At 56.1% G+C, this 9,172-nt stretch overlaps 1 protein-coding gene across 2 annotated transcripts in view; it reads left to right on the top strand.

Annotated features, from left to right (window-relative positions):
* Window positions 1–606: 606 nt before the first annotated feature.
* The window catches only part of CSK (C-terminal Src kinase), a 49,090-nt gene continuing 40,524 nt past the window's right edge, over window positions 607–9,172 (top strand). The window contains exon 1 of one of the 2 annotated variants that reach the window (XM_029065104.2): window positions 607–695. The gene's annotated coding sequence lies outside the window, so the exon portion shown is untranslated. Of the gene's footprint in view, window positions 696–6,885; window positions 7,103–9,172 lie in introns of those variants that run through there. The other variant, XM_029065105.2, reaches the window with a different exon arrangement.

Below are 9,172 nucleotides of genomic sequence, written 5' to 3'. Positions count from 1 at the left end.
ATGATAAAATGCATGAATGTTTGCTTGTTTAGACGCCCGTGTCCCCTCCTTCTAGACTGTGAGCCCGTTGGGGGCCGGGATTGTCTTTGTTTCCGAATTGTAGCTTCCAAGCAGAGTGTGCAGAGCATCCCCGTAAGCGCTCAATCAGGGCGACCGAATGAATGATAGAATGCCTGAATGTATGCTTGTTTCGACGCCCGTCTCCCCTCCTTCTAGACTGTGAGCCCGCTGGGGGCCGGGATTCTCTTTGTTCCCGCACTGTCGTTTCGAAGTCGAGCGCAGCGCATCCCCGTCAAGCGCTCAATCGGTGCGACCGAGGGAGTGATGTCGGTGGGGCCCCGCCCCCGCGGCCTCCCCCCGGCGCGGGGTGGGGTCCCCTGCAATGCCCCTGGGCGTCCGCGAGGTGTCGCGGCCTCCCCGCCGAGCGCGGCGTGGCGGCGGGGGGGGGGGGGGGAGGGTGGTGCGCAGGCGCGGTGTGCGGGGCGGAGGGATCCGGGCTGCGCTTCCTCCCCGCAGGCCCCGCCGCCGGAGCCCCAGCGGGACGGGGACGGGGACGGGGACGGGGACCGCCCCGGGGACCGCCCCCCTCCGCTCGACGCCTCCGCCTCCGCCCCGCACCTCCCGCACCCCGGCCGAGGCCCCGCTGCGGCGGCGGGGGGGGGGCCGGGAGCCGCCGCGTCGCCCGGCCCGGAGAGGTGAGTGACCCTCGCCGCCGGGGCCCTCCTTTTCCACCCCCTGCTCCCCGCCGGGCAGGGATGCTCTCGCCCTGCCCTGCCTCCCTCCCCGCCGCCCGCTTGTCCCTTCCCAGCGCTTAGCCCAGGGCTCCGCGCACCGCCAAGGCTCGGCGACCACCGTGGAAGGGATGCGTTTCTCCAGCGCTCACTACGTGCCCGCCGCCGGACCGAGCGCCGGGGTGGAGCCCAGGAAATGGACGCGGTCCCCGGCCTCCTCCCCCCCCCTCCTCGGGGGGCTCACCCTCTCGGTCCCCGTTGTGCAACTGAGGCCCGAGGCCGTGGTGACCCTGATGATGGGGATGGCATTTCTTAAGCGCCTACTACGGGCCGAGGACTGTGCTAAACGCCGGGGGGAGATGCGGGGCAACCCGGTGGTCCCACCTGGGGCTCGCAGTCGCCATCCCCGTGTTAGAGATGAGGGAGCTGAGGCCCACAGGGTCATAATCGTGATGATGGGATTTGTTAAGCGCTTACTATGTCCCCAGCACTGTGCTGAGCGCGGGGGGAGATACCAGGTTATCCAGTGGTCCCACTTGGGGCTCGCAGTCGCCATCCCCGTGTTAGAGATGAGGGAGCTGAGGCCCAGAGGGTCATAATCGTGATGATGGGATTTGTTAAGCGCTTACTATGTGCCCAGCACTGTGCTGAGCGCGGGGGGAGATACCAGGTTATCCAGTGGTCCCACTTGGGGCTCGCAGTCGCAATCCCTGTGTTAGAGATGAGGGAGCTGAGGCCCAGAGAGTCATAATTGGGATGATGGGATTTGTTAAGCGCTTACTATGTGCCCAGCACTGTGCTGAGCGCGGGGGGAGATACCAGGTTATCCAGTGGTCCCACTTGGGGCTCGCAGTCGCCATCCCCGTGTTAGAGATGAGGGAACTGAGACCCAGAGAGTCATAATCGTGATGATTAAGCGCTTACTATGTGCCCAGCACTGTGCTGAGCGCGGGGGGAGATACCAGGTTATCCAGTGGTCCCACTTGGGGCTCGCAGTCGCCATCCCCGTGTTAGAGATGAGGGAACTGAGACCCAGAGAGTCATAATCGTGATGATTAAGCGCTTACTATGTGCCAAGCACTGTGCTGAGTGCGGGGGGAGATACCAGGTTATCCAGTGGTCCCACTTGGGACTCGCAGTCGCCATCCCCGTGTTAGAGATGAGGGAACTGAGACCCAGAGAGTCATAATCGTGATGATTAAGCGCTTACTATGTGCCAAGCACTGTGCTGAGCGCGGGGGGAGATACCAGGTTATCCAGTGCTCCCACTTGGGACTCGCAGTCGCAATCCCCGTGTTAGAGATGAGGGAACTGAGACCCAGAGAGTCATAATCGTGATGATTAAGCGCTTACTATGTGCCCAGCACTGTGCTGAGCGCGGGGGGAGATACCAGGTTATCCAGTGCTCCCACTTGGGGCTCGCAGTCGCAATCCCTGTGTTAGAGATGAGGGAGCTGAGGCCCAGAGAGTCATAATTGGGATGATGGGATTTGTTAAGCGCTTACTATGTTCCAAGCACTGTTCTAAGCGCGGGTCCCACTTGGAGCTCACAGTCTCAATCCCTATGTTGCAGATGAGGGAACCGAACCCCAGGGAATAATAATAATGGTGGTATTTGTTAAGCGCTTAGTATATGCCAAGCACTGTGCTAAGCACGGGGGGAGATAACACGTTATCCAGTGGTCCCACTTGGAGCTTGCAGTCTCAAGCCCCGTATTAGAGATGAGGGAACTGAGGCCCAGAGAGTCATAATCATAATGATGGTATTTGTTAAGCGCTTACTATATGCCAAGCACTGTGCTAAGCGCGGGGGGAGATACCAGGTTATCCAGTGGTCCCACTTGGGGCTCGCAGTCTCAATCACCATGTTAGAGATGAGGAAACCGAGCCCCAAGGATTAATAATAATGATGATGGTATTTGTTAAGTGCTTACTATGTGCCAAGGACTGTTCTAAGCACAGAGGGGGGAGATACCAGCTTATCCAATGGTCCCATTTGGGGCTCACAATCTGAATCCCGCCCCCCCTTTTAGAGATGAGGGAACTGAGGCCCAAGGAATACGAATAATGATGATGGTATTTGTTAAGTGCTTACTAAGTGCTCTACAATATCGCCAAGATCCGCCCTTTCCTCTCCACCCAAACGGCTACCTTACTATTACGGGCTCTCGTTATATCCCGGCTAGACTACTGTGTCAGCCTTCTCTCTGACCTCCCTTCCTCCTCTCTCGCCCCGCTCCGGTCTATTCTTCACTCCGCTGCCCGGCTCATCTTCCTGCAGAAACGATCTGGGCATGTCACTCCCCTTCTTAAACAACTCCAGTGGTTGCCTATCGACCTCCGCTCCAAACAAAAACTCCTCACTCTAGGCTTCAAGGCTCTCCATCACCTTGCCCCTTCCTACCTCTCCTCCCTTCTCTCTTTCTACCGCCCACCCCGCACGCTCCGCTCCTCTGCCGCCCACCTCCTCGCCGTCCCTCGGTCTCGCCCATCCCGCCGTCGACCCCTGGGTCACGTCCTCCCGCGGTCCCGGAACGCCCTCCCTCCTCACCTCCGCCAAACTGATTCTCTTTCCCTCTTCAAAACCTTACTTAAAAATCACCTCCTCCAAGAGGCCTTCCCAGACTGAGCTCCTCTTCCCCCTCTACTCCCTCTGCCATCCCCCCTTTACCTCTCCGCAGCTAAAGCCTCATTTTCCCCATTTCCCTCTGCTCCTCCACCTCTCCCTTCCCATCCCCACAGCACTGTACCCGTCCGCTCAACTGTATATATTTTCGTTACCCTATTTATTTTGTTAATGAATTGTACATCGCCTTGATTCTATTTAGTTGCCATTGTTTTTACGAGATGTTCTTCCCCTTGACGCTGTTTAGTGCCATTGTTCTCGTCTGTCCGTCTCCCCCGATTAGACTGTAAGCCCGTCAAACGGCAGGGACTGTCTCTATCTGTTGCCGACTTGTTCATCCCAAGCGCTTAGTACAGTGCTCTGCACATAGTAAGCGCTCAATAAATACTATTGAATGAATGAATGAATACTATGTGCCAAGGACTGTTCTAAGCATGGGGGGAGATACTAGCTTATCCAGTGGTCCCACTTGGGGTTCATAGTCTGGACCCCCCTTTTATAGATGAGGGAACTGAGGCCCAGGGACTAATAATAATGATGATGGTATTTGTTAAGCGCTTACAATGGGCCAAGCACTGTTCTAAGCAGGGGGGTAGATACAAGGTAATCTGGTGGTCCCATTTCGTGCTCATAGTCTAAGTCCCTATTTTACAGATGAGGGAACTGAGGCCCAGAGAATACTACTACTACTAATGATGATGATAATGGTGTTTAAGCGCTTACTATGTGCCAAGCACTGTTCTGAGCTCGGGGGGTAGATACAAGGTAATCCGATGGTCCCACTTGTGGCTCATAGTCCCAGTCTCCATTTTACAGATGAGGGAACTGAGGCCCAGAGAATAATAATAATGATGATGGTAATGGTATTTGTTAAGCACTTACTATGTGTCAAGCATCTGTCCCACGTGGGGCTCACAGTCTCAATCTCCATTTTACAGATAAGGGAACTGAGGCCCAGAGAAGGGAAGGGACTTGCCCAAGGTCATACAGCAAACAAGCGGCAGAGCTGGGGTGTTGCCCTTAAATTCTGTGGACACCCCTCACCACCCCCTGCAGCCTTCATTCCTGAAACTGCTCAGGGCCCGTGGGGGAGGGCCCGGGCTGATGGTCCCAGTGGGTCTTGCAGCACCCCCCCCACACCCTCCGTCCCTTGGGTGCCGTGTTAGAGATGTGGGTGGCAGCAAGGAACAGTGGTCAGGGACTCTACCCGCCCCACCCCTTTCAGGAGGGTGGGATCAGGATTGTCTCTGGTGGTCAAGATAATAATAATAATAATAGTTATGGTATTTGTGAAGCGCTTACTATGTGCCAAGCACTGCTGTAATGGCTGGAGTAGATACAGGATAATCAGGCTCTCCCACGAAGAGCTCATAGCGTTAATCCCCATTTACAGATGAGGTAATTGAGGGACAGAGAAGTTAAGTGACTTGCCCAAGGTCACACAGCAGACAAGTAGCGGAGCCGGGATTAGAACCCACGTCCTCTGATTCCCAAGCCTGTGCTCTTGCCCAATAGGAGGAGAGCCTCTCGGCTGTCATCCGGGTCTTTTGCCAACCCAGCCGGCGTTCCACCCAGGGCAGCAGCCCATCGTGGCCTGAGGGGCACGGGTGCAGGGGGATGGCTGCCGAGACCCGTCCCCATCTGCCTCCCTCTCCTTTACCTCGCCCCACCCCCCCATTCCCCACTTCTAGTGCTTGCTTGCCAGCGTCGTCCAGGTCCACAGGCCCTCCCCGCATCGGGGAGGGCGGGTGGGGCACAACGGCCCGGATCTTGCCCATAGCTGTAGTACAAGGCTTCTCCCCCTCGGCAGGTGGGACAGGAATCCCATGAGATCAGACACGCTCGGATCTGTCACTGTCTGGGGTGCACGCTGGTCTTCTCGGGGACGGATACCCCCGACCGGCCGGGTGGGCACGATTGGAAAGATCTGGGTGGTAATTGAGGCCGGTGAGATGCCAAAACCCGACTGCCCGTTGGAGACAGCGGCCGCCGAGCGAGTGGGTAGAATTTCCCTTTTTCTTCCCGTTCCTCCCCGGCAGTAGAGGTAGCTATGGGGTGCCATGCCCTCCTCTGGGCCATTGGGCCACACCATTCATTCATTCAATAGTATTTATTGAGCGCTTACTATGTGCAGAGCACTGTACTAAGCGCTTGGGATGAACAAGTCGGCAACAGATAGAGACAGTCCCTGCCGTTTGACGGGCTTACACCACCCCCTGGGGTGGACCAACCAACCTGGAGCAGGAAACCTGGCTCCCAGAGAGTAGGCCGATCCTCATCTTCAGCCTCAGGAATTTTGTGTGTGATTCCCCCGTCTCCTCCAGCACGTGCTCGACTGGCCAGAAGCAGGGGGAGGTGAGGCTGTGGGATAGGGCTTTCCACATCCCAGAAGGCAGTGGTACCGCTCAGCTCGGGGCTGATGCAGCCCCCCGTTTCAGATGCCCTCGGGAAGTCCCCATTCCTCTGCCCCCCGCGCCCTTCTTCCAGCACGGCATCCTGTCCCCTACCAAGCCCCCCAGGTCTAAGTAAGCCATACCCCTGCCTCCTGCCCACACCGTCTCTGAGAATCCTCAGCTTTCTGGATGTATGGCGTCCATCCGTTTGGGGACATCTTTTTTATGGTGCTGTCCGTGTACCAGGAACTGTACTAAGTGCTGGGCTAGGTATGAGATGATCAAGGCGGACACAGTCCCGTCCCACGTGGAGCTCATTGTTTAAGAAGGAGGAAGAACAGGCATTCAACCTCATTTTGTAAAAGAGGTGATTGAGGTTTAGAGAAGTTAAGTGACTTACCCAAAGTCACCCTGCTGACAAATGGGGGAACCGGGATTAGAACCCGGCTTCTCTGACCACAAGGTCTGTGCTCTTTCCATCAGGTCACCCTGCTTTTCTTTTTTTTTCCTCCCCCAAACCAAGGTGGAATAAAATTGGCTCTGACCCTAGGTTGAGAAGGGGTGGTTTTTGACGGGGAGCTGGCAACAGGCCTCCAGTGGTTGTGTGAAGCCCCAGGAGGTGTAAAGGGTAGTACCGCAGTGGAAAACCCTAGCCTCCGGGACCTAGGGGCTTGAGCTCTCAGGAGAGCGGGGATGGGGACGATAGCACGGGTAAGGGCTCTGATTAAGGCCCCACCAGGGTAGGACAGGGACTACTGAGCCTCTGAAGGGCCTCTCCTCTTGAACCCGTTGGCAGATTCTTGCCCGTTCCCATCAGCTCTCAAGGTCTCCTCGGGGGAGGCCAGGAGGCCTCTGACAATAAATGGGAAAGACAGCCCCAGCATTTAAAGAGTAAAAACCTTCTTCACTGCTGCTCATTGCCCCAGCCCCACTAGATGCTTGAGGAGTCTTTGGGCAGAGGGCCCCGCTAATGGAGGAAGTGGCCTGCCTTCCATACCCCATGGGTCCCAGCGACTGGGGCGGGTTTTGAATCTGACAACCTTCTAAAGAGTGTCAGTCTTCTCAGACGTCACCTGCGGAGTAGCCACTGACCGTGGACTCTCCTTTCTCAACACTGGTTGACGGTATTTCTTGAGTGCCTACTTAAAGCAGGGCACTGTCCCGAGCACTTGGAGAAGCACGATAGAAGACACGATCTCCGAAGCTGTAGAGCAGATGGATTCCCCAAGAGAGTGAGTGGAGAGTGAAGAGAGGAGGGTGTCCAGAACAGCACCTCGAGGAGCACCCACCACTGGCGGGCGAGAGGCAGGAGAGAAGCCGTTGAAAGAGACAGAGAGGTAGCCGCCGGAGAGGTAAGGAGGAGGACCGGGAGAGGATTAGGATGGGGAGAGCAAAGCCAGATAGCATTTCCAGAAAAAGGGAGTGGTCCACAGCTGAGCGGTCAAGGAGTATTAGAATCGAGTATCATCCAATGTGGACGGGAGGTCATTGGTGACCTTGGAGAGGGTGGTCTGGCGGGGGGGCGAAGGGGAAGCCAAAGTGTAGTGAGTCACGAAGGAAGGTGAAAAGGAGGCAACCATTGGAGGAGTTTGGACAGGAACAAGAGTGGGGACATGGGGTGATAGCTGGAGAGTGCCTCTGGGATCCAGGGAAGAGTCCTTTTATGGACGGAGCCACGGGAGAGCGAGCGGTTGAAGATGGCGGTTGGGAAGGGAAGAAGGGTGAAGCAGCGTGGCCTAGAGGATAGAGCACGGGCCTGAGAGTCAGAAGGATCAGGGTTCTAATCCCGGCTCCTTCACTGGACAGCTGTGTGACCTTGGGTCAGTCACTCCACTTCTCTGTGCCTCGGTTACCTCATTTGTAAATTGGGGATCGAGACTGTTAGCCCCATGTGGGACAGGGACTGTGTTCAAGCCGATTTGCCTTTATCCACCCCAGCGTGTACAGTGCTTGGCACTTTAGCCCTTAACAAATACTATAATTATTTTTGTAATTATTTATTAATTCTGTTGTGTTGTACACTTCCAAGCACTTAGTACCGTGCTTTGTGTGTAATAAGTGCTCAATAAATACCATTGATTGATTTGCCCCAGCACTTAGAAAAGTGCTTGACACACGGTAAGTGCTGAACAAATACCGGTAAAAAAAAAAATGGGCTCAAGAGTTTTTAGAGGTGAGAGGGGATGAGGCTCAGAGGGTGTAGATATGACATGCAGACTTGAGAGGTGGCTGGGGAAGAGGAGAGCACAGATGTAGGGGTGGAGGGGGGTTGGGGTTTCAATTCTGTCAGTCAAGTGCTTGGTGATGCTGTTGGGACCATGAGAAGGTGAGGACACGGGGTTTTTGGAAGGTCCCCTGGGATCGCCCTGGGGCCTCCCCCCTTTTGGGGGTGAGAAGAGAGAGCAAGCCGCTAGCCCTGCTGGGCAATCTCCAGGGCTCTGTTGGGCTGCCCTGTGGGGCAGAATCAGGGCTGGTTGTCTGAATATTTGCTGTGAGTTTTGGGCTTCTGCCCCTTGACCCTTCCCAAAGCCACTCCTGACGTTGATGCTCTAGATTGGGGCCAAGGCCAATAATAATAATAATGGTGGTATTTGTTAAGTACTTACTATGCGCCAGGCACCTAATTGAGAACTGGGGAAGGCGCAGGAGAATCAAATAAGCTACATTTCCTGTCTCACTTGGGTCTCACTGTCCAAGTAGGAAGGAGAAGAGGTTCTGAGTTCCCATTTTATCGATGAGGAAAATCGTCCCTCTACTGCCTGGGGAGTACGATAGTCACTGACCCGGCCCTCCGGCCAAAGCCTGGGTCTCTGAAGAAGGGCTTCCCTTTGCAGCGGCAACGCATCTTTCCATCTTCTTTCTCCTCCTCCTCCACCTGGCAGAGCGCCAAGGAAACCCCAGCTGTTGTGGTGGTGGAGTAAAAGGGATATGAGCTGCTGGCCTCAGGCTCCCCCTCCTCCCTGCCAGAAGCTCAGGTTTAGTTCCGGTCTCATAAGCACGTCTCGTGTGCCCGTTTGGCTCCACCTATGACAGAGGCAGCCGGTTCAGGAGCCCTTGGCCAGGCCCCCATTCTGCATAGCCGGAGCGGTCCCGAGAGGCATCGTCCGTTGCCCAGAGTGCCCGGTCTGGGATTCCTAAAATTGGCTCCGGCCTAGTTTCCCACCCACTGCTCCTCCCCCACCTTACAAGTTCCTGGCTGCCGCCGGCTCTCCAAAGTCCAGTCCCACCAGCGCCTGAGGCAGCCAAGGCCTGGGTGCCCGAGGACAAGCCGGCTGGTCGGTGTGGCCCAGGAGAGGGGAGAAGGCCAGTGTACTGTGCAGAATTGCAAAACTGAGCTAGGGGTGGGGTAAGGGGGTGGGACCCTGAGGTCTGGAGATTGCTTTTCTTCTCCCCTCCATCCCCACCTCTGTGGTTGCTCTTTG

This window comes from Ornithorhynchus anatinus, chromosome 5 (assembly GCF_004115215.2).
Source record: "Ornithorhynchus anatinus isolate Pmale09 chromosome 5, mOrnAna1.pri.v4, whole genome shotgun sequence".
NCBI classification, from domain to species: Eukaryota; Metazoa; Chordata; class Mammalia; order Monotremata; family Ornithorhynchidae; genus Ornithorhynchus; species Ornithorhynchus anatinus.
The sequence above is the reverse complement of the archived record's forward strand: the minus strand, read 5'-3'. Positions and strand labels throughout refer to the sequence as shown.